Source organism: Callorhinus ursinus, unplaced genomic scaffold (assembly GCF_003265705.2).
Source record: "Callorhinus ursinus isolate GAN/ISIS: 27379988/994484 unplaced genomic scaffold, GSC_fseal_2.0 scaffold4, whole genome shotgun sequence".
In the NCBI taxonomy this organism is placed as follows: Eukaryota; Metazoa; Chordata; class Mammalia; order Carnivora; family Otariidae; genus Callorhinus; species Callorhinus ursinus.
In genome coordinates, this window is record NW_027397066.1 from 137494332 (window position 1) to 137511505 (window position 17174).

At 35.9% G+C, this 17174-nt stretch overlaps 1 long non-coding RNA gene across 1 annotated transcript in view; it reads right to left on the bottom strand.

Moving 5' to 3' along the window:
- Positions 1-10322: 10322 nt before the first annotated feature.
- Positions 10323-17174, bottom strand: part of LOC141372525 (uncharacterized) — a 31493-nt gene continuing 24641 nt past the window's right edge. The window contains exon 3 of the long non-coding RNA XR_012377802.1: positions 10323-10707. This is a non-coding gene — a long non-coding RNA (uncharacterized lncRNA). The remainder of the gene's footprint in view (positions 10708-17174) is intronic.

A 17174-nucleotide genomic window follows, 5' to 3' on the forward strand; every position in this document is an offset into this window, starting at 1 on the left:
AGTTACCTACAGGTGAATGTGCTTAGAAGAATTTTTTTAAGATTTTACTTATTTAGTTGACAGTGAGAGAGAGAGAGAAAGCACAAGCAGGGGAGAGGAGCAGAGGGAGAAGCAGGTTCCCCACCGAGCAGAGAACCCAATGAGGGGCTTGATCCTAGGACCGTGGGATCATGACCTGAGCCAAAGGCAGATGCTTAACCAACTGAGCCACCCAGGCGCCTCTGGTGGGTACTTTAAAAGACTCTGATAAGCCTATGTTTTTAAGATAGATAAAAATGAATACCCCAACATTTCTCACCAGAAGCAGTCATGTCCAACAAAACTAAACACTGAATATTATGTATAAGCCATGTTATCATATCACAGAAGCACTGAATGACCAGAGAAAGTAAATGGTATAACAACCTACCTAGTTTGGAGGTTATGAAACCACTCTGCCATTCCTAGTACAAAGTAGTATCCAGTTATTTTTTAAAGTATTTTGCACAGTACGTCTGAATAACATTTGCTTTTACTTTGAGATCCTGTGATCCTCCAGTGGCTTCCATTTCTAAAGACCAGTATGTTAAATATAAATTATAAAACTTGGAACATATGAACTTATACCACATGGACAATTTATTTTCCAACTTTATTGCCTTCTTCATACCTTACATGAATGTTTTATTCTAGAAAACATTTTACTGCTTGTACTTCTGGAATTTAACTCAGGGAGATTTAATACCTATTGACACCCACTCTTACATACCACAGCCAGTAAGGACCTGAGTACATGAATCTATCAAACCAAAACTAAACACACACACACAGAGCAGACACTGATTATTGAGGCTGACATCAAATAGACAATAAAAGGGAAAACATATTAGTTCCATACATGGAAAAAAATTTAATTTTTATTTATTTCCAAACAGAATTATCCTCAGATGTGTTCACTGTAGCAAGAGTTGATATAACAATTACAAATTAGTATAACAGGGGCGCCTGGGTGGCTCAGATGATTAAGCGTCTGCCTTCCGCTCAGGTCACGATCCCGGGGTCCTGGGATCGAGCCCCACATCAGACTTCTGGCTCAGCAGGGAGCCTGCTTCTGCCTCTCCCTCTGCTCATGCTCTCTTTTTCTCTCTCTGTATCTATGTGCCTCAAATGAATAAAATCTTTAAAAAAAAGAATTAGTATAACAAGACATTGATATTTTAGAAGCTTTCCCAAAGATAATGTGTCTTATGTTTTTCCTTTTATTTTTTTTTAAAAGATTTATTTATTTATTTGAGAGAGCGAGAAAGAGAGAGAGAGAGTACATGAGGGGGGGGAGGGTCAGAGGGAGAAGCAGACTCCCCGCTGAGCAGGGAGCCCGATGTGGGACTCGATCCCGGGACTCCAGGATCATGACCCGAGCCGAAGGCAGTCGCTTAACCAACTGAGCCACCCAGGCGCCCTGTCTTATGTTCTTCCATCAAAGTAAATGCTACCTTGGTATTCTTGGCATTAGTTTTTGGTTAAATACCATAAGTTAGCCTGGTGATGGGTATTAAAGAGGGCACGTTCTGCGTGGAGCACTGGGTGTTAAATGCAAACAATGAATCATGGATCACTACATCAAAAACTAATGATGTAATGTATGGTGATTAACATAACAATAAAAAATAAATAAATAAATAAATACCATAAGTTGTAGAGCCATCACATTCTCCTGTCTATTCTAATTTTTAGCTTCTATTATGTTTCCAGCTCCACAGAGACCCTGCACTAACCCTTCAGAGACCTGTCAGAGAGGTGTCTGAATTTTCTTTTCCACCAGCACTCTGGAGTAAGGCTATTTTAGGATAGCCTTTTGCAAATTAAGAATTTTTTATACCTTTAAAGACAATCACTGGCCAGTGAATGAAATATGTGTGTACTGCTTGTACAACTCTGTCCTGACAGAGGTTAATGTTACTAAATACAGTGGTTTCATGAGAAGGAAAGTGATGTATGTATGTATATATTTATCATCGATAAAACATGATGCAAGGCTAGCTATATTAAAACTTGACTTTTGTTTTCCTAAGATGACTTAAGACTTCATGTATTTTATCATCTTTCCAGTTTTATATCACTTTAAGGTGGCTAATATAGACTACTAGTTTCTGAGTTTCATGACCTCAATGTAAGATATTGTAATGCAAAAAAGCAAAACATAAAAATAATAAAAATAATCACTTTAAAAACCACCTTACTCTTATCAGTTTTGATCACATTTTATAATATTTCATTCTCTTGGCCCCAAAAACTCTCGAAGAAGCTTAATGTGTTTCAGAAGGAATTTTTTTCCATATAAAAAAATCTTTTTTATGAGAAGATTAGAAGGTGTATCTCAAACCCAAAAAAAAGAAAATTATTTTTTCATCTAAAGGGCAATGTCGGATCTGAAAATCTTGCCCAGGTTCCACAGCCTTAATGAAATAGCCCACTAGGAATTCTGTTCATACACACAAACAAATGAACCTGTCCAGACTAATTCCAAGGAACAAGATATTTTGGCACATACGCTAATTCCCTAAAAAGACACTGTAATACAGATGGCTTTGGGGATTTGCAAGGATCTCTACCTTTCTCTCCCCCATTCTATCCAAAATTCTATATCATTATACCATATCTGCATCAAAACATAAAAGATGTAAACTGTGTTAGGTAATGATTAAGAAAAGTATGAAGGAAGGAAAGAAGGAAGGAAGGAAGGAAGGAAGGAAGGAAGGAAGGAAGGAAGGAAGGAAGGAAGGAAAAGAAAGAAAGAAAGAAAAAAAGAAAGAAAGAAAACTATTAACTAAAAACTATCCAGGATTTAGAAGCCAAGACAATAGCCAGGGAATACTTCACCTGTCTAAGCAGAGGCCCAGAAAACATAAAAGATAATAGAGAATAAGTCAAAAATTACTGATGAGAGTGAGACTGCTACTAAGGGGAGGACTCCACAACTGGAATTAATGAACAAGGTGCACATTTTCTAGATCATAACATAAGGTCTATTCTAATTTGAGAAAAATACCTTGAGCAAACCAAAACAAAAGAGAATAAATTCACAACCAACTTTTACCTACAATCCGACAGGGGTAACCTCCCTCTGACTAACTGCTCAGGAAAGGTTTACACTCAGATTTCCCTTATCAGGAGCAAAGGACCAAAAATCTAAATAAAGATAATATTCCCCTCTTTTCGCCCCTTATCCATTTTACTTTACAACTGTAACAAACAGAGCTAGGTATGGTTGGGAGGAAAGGCAGTTTTAAACATTCCTTCAAGAGCACTGCCTCTTTCTTTTCTCTTATTTTCTATGTAATCTTTGGGATAAAACCACTTACCACACAGTAAAGTACTAAGTACATTAAATGGGGTAGTTGAAATCGAAGCCAAGTACAGAAATAACAAAATGGAAACTACGCTGTTTTCACACTCAGGCTCTCAGAGAACATATACTACTTCACAGAGCATACTTACTCAGTAATTTCCTTAAAGAGCACTAGCATGCTTTGCATTTTTAAAGCCCCACTTCCTGGGCTATTTCCTTCTACAGCACACTAAGTGTTGAATTAATCACCACAGACCTTTTTTAAAGAAACATCAACGAGGCCAACAGCCAGCTTTCAAAAGCCATGTCCTCCACTCCAATTAAACAGGAAAGTCCTACGTGTTCGTGACGAAAATTTACCCCAGCCTACGTCAAAGGACAAACACAAGAGAAAAAAAAGAAAAGGAAACGTTCCACTCACTTTGGTCAGTAGATCTCGGTGAAGGTACTCCAAACAGCTGGGAACTTGATGGTGGAGGCCAACTGAGAAGACCCATCAATTCTAAATTTCCTGGGAGTAGGAACTAATACCACAGTGCCGTAACTGGACTGAGGCCGTAAGGTGTGAGGACGGTTTCTAGCCGCTCTCCTTCCCCTGCTGTAATCCTTCAAACTGGGATTTACGCAAGCAAACCAAAAAGCTGACAGGGTTAGGGAACTGACACATAAGAACAACCAATCACAGCCCACTAGGCTTTAAGTTGTAGCCAATCAGTAATTTCCATCCCTGGCTTCCACCTTTTCTGTATAAAAGCCTCTAGAAGGCACCTGTGCGTGGATATCCTCAAACCATTTACTATTTGGCGCTGTTTGATTGGAACCCGTTTTTGTGTAAATAAGCCATTAAAATATTGAATACGCCTCAGTTTATCTTTTAACAGATGTAAACAGAATTTTAAAGAAAAAGTATGTTTTTAGTAAACGAAACTGACTTTTACAGTTGCTTTTGTGTTAAGGATTCTATTGTATCGGTTAGTTTACTGTATTTGAAATGTGTCAATGCTTCCATGGCCAAGCTTGCTTGTGCTGGCACTCTCGTAATTCATGTAGCTTAACCTAATGGTCTGGTGGGACTTCTGCTGTCTCCAAATGCAGTGGTCTGTCCAGTGTGCGTCGAGTTAATACTTCTGCTCTTTCTTTTTTTGTAGGTGGATATTTGGTTGACCAAATATCTTGGCTCCAGGTAGGTTGGTTTCTATTGCTCCCCAAACTACCATTCTACTTTGCCTGTTAAGTTTGTAAAATTACTGCCCGAATTTCTGGTTGTAACCTAAGGAAGCATGTAAAACCAATGAAAACAAAGTGTTGTGAAATGGTTATTATGGAAGAATAAATCCATCTGCCTTCTATGATATATTCAATAATAGAGCATTTCTTCCTCTCCTAAATTCCTGTTTGCAATTTTTCGAGTGCTTTTCCATTTCTACTTTGTATTATGTATATTTGCAAACTAAATTTTAGTCTTTTTAAGGTCAGAAACAAATACTTAATGATTTTTACTTTCCCTTATTAGTTCTAATATAATACTTCAAATGAATGTCTGAGAAATATAAAATGCATGTGCTTTGAGACAAGATTCTGTGAATGAGTGAATTTTAGCGAAGTAATACCTGAACATGATTTAAAAATAAAACCAAAATGCCAGCAAACAAAAACAGTACACTATGAAACACTAAACCTAGTACCTATAAAATAGGGTTTATAAAGAAAACAAATAGCCCCCTGGCCTCTGTTTCCCCAAAGCTAGGCTTCCTCCCCAGAGTCAGTTATGTTCCCTTCATTTAACTGTATATGCTTTTAATTCTTCTGGTTTATTTCATATCAAGAAATAAGTTGCTTATATTATGTCTTGACATTTCAGTTTTATGCATTTTAAAATTGATTTACTGTCAATGATCAAAACTGACTTCTCAATAGTTGCTTATTAACTTGCCACAATAACATATGTTGATTTATATTATAACCATTCTCTCATTCCTTTTTATCTCCATATAGTTAAATAAGTATTTTAATTATCTGCCACCTCTTAATTTAAATAATATACTTTATTTTATTTTAGAGAGAGAGAGCATGAGTGAGAGGAAGAGCAGAAGGGGAGAGAGAGAGGGAGGGGAAAGAATCTCAAGCCGACTCCATGCTGAGCGCAGAGTCCCATGCAGGACTTGATCTCATAACCCTGATACCACGATCTGAGCTGAAACGAAGAGTCAGATGCCTAACTGACTGAGCCACCTAGGTGCTCCTAAATAATATACTTTAAATCAAACGCATATCACTATCTTAAAAGTGAAGCACTATAGCAAACACTTGTTGATGATGCCTAGTTACATAAAAATCATCCCTTCTGCCTTAAACACAGCTCCTCTATTAGGGTCCTTATGATCCCAGAAAAAAACGTTTCCCAGAATGCCTTGCAAGAGAGGTGGCCGAGACGGTATGAATAGAAATAGTTTGGTGAGGTTTCCAGAAAACCTCTTTAAGGGAGCTAACTCAGCCCTCCTTTTCCTCCTTCTGAACTTGGACATGATGGTGACAGTTTGTGTGATGGATGGCCTGCACTAATAAGTCCATGCAGGGGATGGAGAAAACATGCTAAGCAGGGATGGTACAACCAAAAGAGAAAGAGCTTGGGATCTTGGTGGCCTGTGGAACTGCCATACTATCCCTCGGCTACCTATTTCTGGACATCTCTTTAAAAAGAGAAAAATAAGTCATTATGTTATTTAAAACGATGTTATTCAAGTTTTCAGTCATACCACCCATCCTATATTTTTCGACTTATACGTTGTTATATAGTATATATTAAATAGAAATAGGGAAGGGAATGGATGGAATACTGGGCACAGAAATTTTGAGAATGAACCTACCAAAGGAACTAAACTCTTCCCTATGATTTGATTATACCTTTTCTTGTAGCAACATATTCTAATTTTTTATAAAAATTCCTATAGCAATCGTATTAAGTGAGAAAACTTTAGAAACAGAAGCAATAGGATAAACAGAGCATCCTTCTATTGCAGTGCACAGAGATATGGCAAGCAGGGCTGGATATCAGACTCTGGGCATGAAACCTCTTACCCCTGGCTATTGGGTTTTCAAAGTGCACACCTAAGAACACACTGGCTCTTACCCCTGGCTATTGGGTTTTCAAAGTGCAAACCTAAGAAAACACTGGCTCTTTTCCTGGTGAAATTGAGTACAGAGCACAAAACAATATGAGATGAGGGAAAGGTCTGATTTAGCCCTGTTGTACCATCTCAGGTTTCATGTTTGGTGTGAAGAACAGCCTCACCATCAAACCTATCAGAAGTCATTGTCTGAGGTTTACAGTTGCCGTTCAGTGGCAAGGTAAAGCAGTGAGAACATTTTCTCATTTGTGCTTGTGTTTGGAGAAGCACCAGACTCCATCCCAGTTAGCACAGATGTTGCGTCCAAACATTGCTGTTGAGTAGGACTGATTTTCTAAAACACTGTTTCTATGGAGGTTTTCAGAGAGTTAAATCTTTCAAAGGATGCCAACCAAAAGGGAATCCATCTCAAATCAGTTAACCTTTCTGTGTCACTACTCAGTCTTAGAGGAAACTCCTGCTCTCATCCCACCCTCCATTCACACCTTTCTTTCGAAGGAAGAGTAAGTCACCTCCAGACTGGCAAACAATCTTTAATCCCTGTGCCTATTAAAAATCAGTATAAACTTTTTAAAAATAATTATGAGTAAGAATACATGCCTCTGGTATTTTATTTCCCCCCTCAGAGAGAGATACTGAGGTTTATATTATTATATTTTTCAAAAAATCAGATTCTAAATTTAAAAAATCAAGTTCTCTGCTGTTTTTAAAATAATCTTATATTTATTTTCCTGTTTTACTTAATTGTATAATTTTGTTCAAGTTTTTAATCTATGCATTGATTTTTCATTCTGACAAATTTTAAATGAAAAAAGCATTATTTTTATAGTTAATAGTTAAAGGTCAATATATTTTATAACTTATCTGACCGTGTTTATAACTCTATATCATATTTCTTTTAGGCTACAGTTTGTCTTTCAAGCATTTACTATGAATGGCCTACTCTCTTAGTCCTTAATGTCCGAAATTACTTAATTTCATCATCAGTCTTGATAACTTTTGTTTTATTCTAGGAATAGAATATTAGGTCGACAGTAATGGAGTCTAAAAGGTTGAAAATATTACTCCATGGTCTTCTGGCACTTATTGCTACTGATGAAAATTTTGCTGTCAGTCTTATTGCTTTTCCTCTGTAGAAAATCTTCTCTCTCTGGAAGCTTTTAATTTTTCACTTTCTCATTGATGCTACAAGTTCACCAGAATCTGTTTAGGTGTATATTTATTTTACTTAACCTGCTCTACATGTAATCTAACAATTTTATTCAATTCTAAAACAAATTCAGTCATTTGTTTTTTTAAATATTTTAATGCCAATCCTTCTGAATTTTAGATACATAGATCAATAAACAGATATATACATATATAAAATATGCATAGCATTATATGCATATTTATGCCTAATAGATCAGTCTTTATCATTTATCTATCATCTATTTTATTTTTTTAAAGATTTATTCATTTATTTCAGAGAGAGAGAGAGCAGGGGGAGGGGCAGGGGGAGAGGGAGAGAATCCTCAAGCAGACTCCCTACGGAGCATGGAGCCTAATGCAGGGCTCAATCCCAGGACCCCGAAATCATGACCTGAGCCAAAATCAAGAGTCAGACGCTTAACCAACTGAGCCACCCAGGTGCCCCTCTTTCATCTATTTATATCTATAACAAGCAGAACTCTCCATTCAATTCATTTAGCTTTCTTCTGCCGGGAAATCTATTCATTAGATCTGTCATCTGTCCTCCATAGCTATAGTGTCTCCCCATGTTTTTCTTTGTCTCTTTTTCTTCTTCTCTGAAATTAGATTTTATTTTTGAACTTTGACTGTATGGCCCTGATTTTGTCTTCCATAGAGGTGGTATTACTCTTACTGTAAATTCTACATTTGGATGTTCTGGTTTATTCTTAGTTCTTTCTGTGAGCTCCTCTCCTCAGCTGACTTATATTTTTGTTATTGCTGCTATTATGTGTGTGTGTGTGTGTATGTGTGTGGTGTGTATGTATCTTGTTTTGGAAGTATTTTCTTAAGGATGCAAAGTAATCATTTACCATTTTTATTCATTACTTTGTGAAATCACTTCTTAAAACATGCTTATTTTTAATTATTTTTACATGCTATATTTACATGCTTCTGTTATTGCAAAATGTTTCAGAAGTAATTTTTTGTTCCTGTTAGGTAACTATGAATCAAGATAACTCTAACCTGGTCTTCAATTTTGGCCCAAATAATGTGAGGGAATTTTAGATGGGTCTTCTCCATGTTTATTTGGATAACATTTTGCTTAAGCCCCTATAATATAATTATGATGGCCAGAAAATATAATTTTTAAGGTGGGGGAGGGGAAGAGGAGAGGGAGAGAGAGAGAGTCCTAAGCAGGCTCCACACCCAGGGCAGGGTCCAACGAGGGGCTCCATCTCACAACCCTGAGACCATGACCTGAGCCAAAATTAAGAGTCGGACTCTTAACCAACGGAGTCACCCAGGCCTCTCCAGAAAATATAATCTTATATTTAGTCTCAGTTACCCGATGGGGGTGGTAAAATCTAGAACTGTGATCATCTCTGTCATGACTTTCTGCATAATAATCTGACACCACAGTACTGCCATGTATAATATACCACTCTACCAAGTTTTGAAAGCACCCTTTCATTTCACAGCTGGGTTCCACTCTGATTTCCAGATGACTCTCCTGATTGAGAAATAACTGGCTATATGAGTACAAAGGCATATAAGCTCAATGTTGTGTTCTGTTTTTAATTTAGTGAGTCTGCATGTAGTTTTTACTGTAAGACAAGTATGGAAGTATCTCCAGGAATATTGGTCTCCACCATCTTTTGACAGACTTGTGCATGCAGTTCCTCAAATGTCTAATGATACTAGTATTTTTCCTATGTCTCTGTAATTTGGGCCTCAGATTATTATCAGTTGTGATATATAAGGTGGCTTCCAATGTCCAATTGGATATTGGATCCAATATCATTTAGGTTCCACCCACAATTCCAGCATACATTCCTTCCACCCAGATTTCTTCTTAATTCTCAAAATACTCTACCATTCTCACTGGTAGGCAGTTGTGTGTTGAATCATGATGTCCAAGTTCAGTTTGCTTTGAATTTTACATGTACTGCACAAATTATCTGCAATTTCTACTAAATGATTGGCATTACACTTTAATGTTAAAACTGTTTTTTTTTCTTAAAGTAAGTAGCACTCACCATTTCCCCACTTTGTGATGATGAATGAATTGAAGTTGCATTAAAATCTGGAATTATTCTCTATCATTTTGCTAAAATAGATGACTTTATGTTCTAAGGTTTTTCTCTCCACATTACATTGAGGTTACTTAAGGTGGTACACAACTGTTTATTTATTCAACTTTATCCTAACTCAGTACCCACTGATTACTTGAGAACTAAAACTCATTTTCTCTCATATAGTCTATAGTACTGTTTGCTTTAAATTGCTTCATGTTTTCATTTGTACTCAGGACTCTATTCAAGCAATAAGTTTTTTGCAACAGGTTAATTACTAACCAAAACAGGCGTTGCTCATTAATGCTATATATGTACTTGCCCTTTCTCAAATGTAAAATAAGAGAATATTTGTATTTTGTAACTACACAGATTTTATTTATTGCTTTCATTTAATCTTTAGAAGGTATAATTCCTACACTCTTATTTTATACATACTGAGCTCTTTAAGCAAGCTCCATAATTAATTGATTGGTCCCTGATACACTCCCACCCCCCCACACACACATACATACACGCTCATGACATACATTGTTAATCTCAGTTGCCTTAATCACTACGCTGCCAAGAAAAATTCTAGAGACCTGCTGCCAACATAACTTTTACTGTTGCCACCTCCAGCATTCTAGATCTAGAAACCCATCTCTGTAGTGGAGGGGTTTTGCTAAATGTAAGTGTACTCAGTTGGACCTCATGGTAAAGATCTGTTGATTCCATGAGGCAAAGATGTTTCCATAAGTTGAGTTTCCTTCTATGTTATGTGAACTGTGCGAGTCCCATAATGGGCAAAATTGCCTGACCCCAAGTGTTAACAGCTTTCTGGTGGTATCAACCCACATACAGTCTGCCGTTTTACTCCAAACCCCTTCTGTAGCACTGAGTTGGTGGGTTGGGATGAATTCTGAGGTCAGCACTTCCCTCTAGTCTTGATGAGAGGAAAATATGCTGGATCAGATTCATTTCATCATAATGTTAAGTTCCTTCTCAGATATATCTTTATCCATCCCTGTAAAAAAAAAAAAAAGCTTAGTAAAGCTGCCTTGTAAGGTAAGGACTATTATCAATTTTGTTAACTCAAAAAATTAACATGGTTCCAGGAGTGCTGTAAATCTCTTTCTGTATCTGCTTTCTTAAGCTTCCTCCCCAATAACTTAACAGCAGAGGTCATGTCTTTTACATTAAGCTCTATATTCCCTGCTCTCAATGTGGTGCCTGGAACATAGGGAGTACCCAAGAGCACAGTCTGTAAAACTCATTGTCTAACTGATGAGTGCGTAGTGAGGCTGAATTCAGCTTGTCAGCCTTTCCACCCTCCACTCCATTATTAATGCACACAGATATATGTTTAAATAGTCTCAGAGTGAGGCTTCAGGTCTAGTAAACTACTATAAAATTTGTCTCTTTTTCTCATTTCAGCCAGTTTTAGAAAGGCCACAGGAGAGAAATCTGGGGGAGTTTTTAAGCCCATTATTCTACTACTATCTTTTCAGGTAACTCCCATTTTTTCCCCTGAATCTACCTTTGTCTGCTTGATTTCTGTGATACTAGATGTTCTAGGTTTTCTTTTCACCACTTTAGACCTTTTTCTTCTCAAGATTGTATCATATTTTTTCTGTGGCGCCATCCTCCATCATCCTTACTTCTCCTTGGACATAATTTCTCTGGGTAACCCACCTGCTGAATACAGAACTGGACATCCCTAGGCACCTCAGCATAGCTCAAACCAAATTCATTATATTTTTTCCAAATATTTTTCCCTTACCATAAATAACACTTTGAACTTTTCAGATTCCTAAGCAAGAAAACTTTCTATTCACCACCAAACTATTCTTTAGACATAGGGATAGAAGTCCCATTTATTTAACACCTACTATATTCCAAGGTCTGGGCTAGGGTCTGAAAACACAAAGTCAAATAAAATGTGATGCCTGAACTTATTTAAATAAAAAAGTAAATAAACAGCTAAGATACTGTTGTTGAATTCTATGATATGTCTGTGTATACAAGAATATAGGACCATGAAGGTGCCATCTAAATCTGATTAGACATTAAGAAAAGACTTTTAAATGAGAAGAGGTTTTGAAGGAAATGTAGAAATTAGCTGCATGAGAAAAGGGGAGTAGTATATTTAGTCAAAGGAAAAATAACATGTTAAAATATATGAATAGGAGCTATGATATGTTAGAGGAATGGAAAGGAGTGGGCAATGGAAGACATATGGATAATGAGCACAAGGAGAAAAAGGCTAGAAAGATAGACAGGCCTGATCAACAAAGACTTTATAGCTCCAGGAAAAGTGTGTGTGTGTGTGTGTGTGTGTGTGTGTATGCATGTATGTTTTATAGAACTAGTAGCTAATTGGTGGGAAAAAAAAGTTTTCTGAAATAATAGCAGTCAAAATAAGAAATCAGTGGTTTTAAGAATGAATCAAAGCTAAGAATATGGAGGAATTGAACCTACACTAACTTTTCTAGCAGCTTAATTTTCAACGGAGGAAAAAAATGGGACAAAAATAGAGGGACAATCATAGTGCAAGTTGTGGAGTAAAGATCAGAAGGACTGAGTCATATTTATATGCTGAAGAGAAAAATGGTGGTAAAGGAGAGGCAGAAGACACCAGAAAGAATAATGACTTTATAAATCAAGTACCCTGAGGAAATAGGAGGGACTATATTTTTGAACATTCATGTTCCCATCCAGATAGAAGGGAGTGAAAATTATGTTAAGTTTTCCTTATCCATTGGTCTCAAATAACACTAAGCAGGTTCTTCTCAGACTTCTTTAGTTAGCAATGTCTACTCTAACTCCTTCATTAAACAATTTAAAAATACCAGCTCCATTCTTCGGATTGCATGATGTATTATGGAAATCAGTCCCTCAAAACTTTCCATTGCAACCCACACGCACCATCAATTTGGTAAAATGATCCCTAAGTTGTTAGCTTACTTATAAAAGTTAAGAAGCATTAAGTTAGATTTGGTTTCAAGGCAATTACCTAAAGGAAATAGAGTTATCTTTCCATGCCAGATGGCTAAATGTCTTTGGATTATCTACAGGCTTGTGCTTTCACTGGAGTGTTAAAAACACCCTGAACTGTAAAGTAATTCTTTCTGAAACTATAACTTTTCAGGAGTCAAAAGAGGACAATGAATATCTTATAGCAGATTAAAAATCCCTTTACAAAAATGATCAAGAAATTTGAAATAAGTAGTAGTGGTTAAAATGTGCATTTAATTTTACATTTCACTCTTACCTGAACATTTGATCCTAAATGATTTATAATACTAGCTGACAGGATTATTAGATATCAGACACACTAAACGTATTATCGTGAAGACTGATAGCTTAATGCGATTAACGGTGACTTTTATTATTCAATATTATTTATCTCAAATAATTTATAAGTTCTAATCAATCTCATCAAATCCATTTCCCTTTTTAAAGATTTATTTATTTATTTGAGAGATTGGGATTGAGAGAGAGAGAGAGAGAGCATGGGAGAGGGCGGGGGCAGGCAAAGGGAGAGAGAGAAAATCCTCAAGCCGACTCCCTACCGATCACAGAGCCCCACCTGGGGCTACATCTCAGGACCCTGAGATTCTGACCTGAGCTGAAACCAAGAGTCAGATGCTCAACTGACTGCATCACCCGGGCACCCCCATGTCTTTTTACTAATACTCAGACCTCATTGTTGAGCCCTACATGGAAGGTCCAGAGAATATAGATGGTAAACTTAATGTAATTATTTCAGTTACAAATTATTTAGCATATATTTTTTAAAATGTTATTCAAATGAGCTTTGCTTAATTTAGAGAAATATGGCAAAAGAGCCTCTTTCTAGTCTATCATTTTAAATAATATATATTTCCTTAATTGCCATTTATAAATACCATGAGTTGGATGAGTTTAAAGTAAGGTACCGAACATGTCAAAACCAAGACAATTACTTGTTGTACTAACCTATTTCATTTTCATAATTAGAAGCACATGTAATTAAAATTTTATCTTAATAAATATTTCATAGTACAAATAGTACCCAACTTATGATGATGTGACTTACAATTTTTTTGACTTTATGATGGTGTGAAAATGATGTAAATTCAGTAGGAACTATACTTGATTTTTGAACTTGGATCTTTTCCCAGGCTAGCACCATGGGTACAATACTTTCTCATGATGCTGGGCTGTGGCAGCAAGCTTCAGCTCCAAGTCACCCACACAATCACAAGGGTAAACAACCCACACACTTACAACCATTCTGTACCCATACAACCATTCTGTTTTTCATTTTCAGTACAGTATTTAATGAATTACACGAGATACTCAACACTTTATTATCTAGTGGGCTTTGTGTGAGATGATTTTCCCTAATCATAGGCTAATGTTAGTGTTCTAAGCAAATTTAAGTCAGGTGAGGCTAAGCTATGACGTTCAATAGATCAGGTATATTAAATGCATTTTCAGCTTAATGATATTTTCCACTTGCAATGGGGATATTGGGACATAAACCCAGCTAAGTGTAGAAAGATGTATTTTAGAGAATTCTTAACAATTTTGAATCACTTTGTGTTTTTCATCCAGTTATAACTTAAAGATGAATAACTTAAATTCTATAAAGTCACATGTTTAAGAAACTCAATCCTAGAAGAATTGGAAGAAAATAGAACTAAAGAGATGGTGATACATGGAAATTCTATACAATCTGTTATACTCTAGTCCGTGTGACCATGTTTATAATATTTTTGCTAAACTCTTCAGAGGCAGTCTAAAGCACAAATTCTTTTGAAGTCAATCTTGAGTAATCAAAAGAAGAATCAATGACTGAATATAGGGATTTTTAAATAATTTATTATTACTTATTTGTGCTTTTATGTGTTTATAAACATCATTCAACATCCAGGAGGTATCTAAAATAATTTTATAAAGGTAAAGATTGTGTGCTTTTGATGCACATTTATATATGTAACTGTAAAAATCACTTTTTCTCAATATAAAATGTGTATTAGTATAATCCAAATGTATGAAGTTTTCATTTATTGCTACTTTAAAATTTTGCTTTTAGAAAGTACTCTTCATGATTACTTTCTCTTGCATGTACAAATCTCTTAAAATTACTAGACCATGGCAATAAATAGAAATTTCACAAGAGTAAATTCATAGGAAGTGTCATATTTATGGAACAATTTTTTTTAAATAATGCTTTAATCTGAAAATTCTTTGTCATAAAAAACATGTCTCAGGCTATCGTCAAGCATTTGACCATGCACTTCATTCAACTTTCAGTCTCATTTTTTTTCCGCTCAAGAAAGATAGCAGAGACTGCTATTAATTCTGTGCTATGACTTCTCCCAGAAAATAGCTTCCAATTCCCTACAGAATCAATCTAGTTCCAGGAAAAAAAAAAAGTGAGTCTTTACTGTTAGAATTTGTTGGTATATTAGCCACTATATAAACATTAAAAAATAAGTTCTTTAGAAAGCTACATCGATTACACAGACTTCTACATGACTATGCTACTCAATAAATACCATTCTGTGACAAATTCAGCACTTTACATTTCTCTTAAAGTCCAAAACATTATTTGGGCATAAATTACACACAAAAGTCATTTGACCAAACATGTCAGTTGATTACTTGTATTTATAGACTTTCTTCTCCTTTTTGTTTCTGGAGTATCCGTAATGCAGTCAATGTTTTGGAGATTATTAAAAGTAATAAAAGTAATAGAAGGACCAAATATAGTTATGGACAGATATAGAGGAGCTTAAAAAAAAAAAAGACATAGTATTAGATTAGTCTATAAAAAATCTGAGGAAAATCCTCATTGGCTGATATTCAGATAATTTCAAATAACATATTATACAAGACAATAATCAACTTTCACAACTTTGTATGTTTTTGTTTTTAATATTGAATATGACATTACCTATTTATATATCATGTTCCATTCCTACCTCAATGAGTTATTCTTATCTGCCTCCAGAATCCCTCTGCAGCCTCACTTCTTGCTTCTTTCCTTTAGATACATTTACCAAGAGCCGCCCTGTGTTCTTGATTTGGACACGATGTAGGCAATTCTTCATTCAGGTCCATTTAGTTCCTTTGCCTAGAAAGTACCATCACCTTCACCAAGTCAGTGGGATAAACATTTTATTCTCCTAAAAATACTGAATTACCGCTTAATGATTCCTTCCCTTACCTCTGGCTCTACCTGATAAAAGAGTTAATTCCTTACCTTCTAAATTCTAAGTGCTTTCCAGAACCATAGTGTATGTATCCCACTGTCTTGCATTTATCTGTTACACATTTGTCTTTCTTACCCTAATATAATAGTAATTGTGTTTTATTTAATTTGTATCTATATTGCCCTGTTTATTGCCTGGCATAAATGTTGCTGAACTAAAAGTGTTAGAAGGAAATATCTAGGTCTTCAATGGTGGGGAGGAAATAATCTTTAAATTACCAAGAGATCGGTAGTGCCACACTAGTGCTCTTAAAGCATGTACTTCTGCCTGAGTGTTCCCTGCTCCTCCCCCGAACCCAAGGCTTTAGGGAAGGGAGAGGAAACCAGATGACAGAGGGCCTTGCTCCCTAGTCTTTCATTTAGTTTTGGATCATTTTAATAATTTTCTCTCTGGGATGCATGATCTCTCATAAATCTTCATCATCTGAGTTTGACAGAATTACTCTCCACTCTGTCAATCAGATCACTTGCGAAAGTTATAAAAATGACTCGTCTACGAACAGTATTATAGGGTCACATTTGACTTTCAGTTGACATTGTAGAGCCAAATTATCCATTGCTCAGTTTTCAGTCAATCTGCCATTCTAGCCAATAACAAACTACAGTCCCCTGGTTTCCTTTGAAAATATCATGTTGATCTTCATCAGATTACATTTTAAATTTATGTAGCCAGTGCTTGTTTTTTTTATACAGACTGCGCTGACCTTTACAAACTTTCGAAAAGAGCTTTGGAAGTGATCTTGGAAAGTTACTTTTTTTAATTCTTCTTTGCCTTTTATTTTTAATGTATGAATTGTTTCCTTTATCATTAAGATAATCTCTTGTCTTAGAGTTGTAAATAATTGTCATTGTTTGCTACTCTCATTAAATGTCAGGAACAGCCATCATGCTTCAGTTATGATCTTAGTTATCATTCACCAGACACTTATGGAGTCATTAATCAACACTAGAGCAAAAAACAGGATATAACAAATGACTGGGTGTGATTCACAAACTGCAGTGGTGTGATTAACTTATTTATTATTTCTGTGTTCTAACAGTCAGAAGGGCACACAAACACTTCTTGCATTTATTCATACCAGTTCTTTCACCCTGGATCTATGACTAACTTCGTCTTAGCTAAGCTTAATGGGAGCAAATTGTCAAGGGTAATGACAATGATGATAATAAGGAAGCAAAGGGAAAAAAGCACGATGAAGAACTAGCACAACACTTTGCCTTTTGCAAAG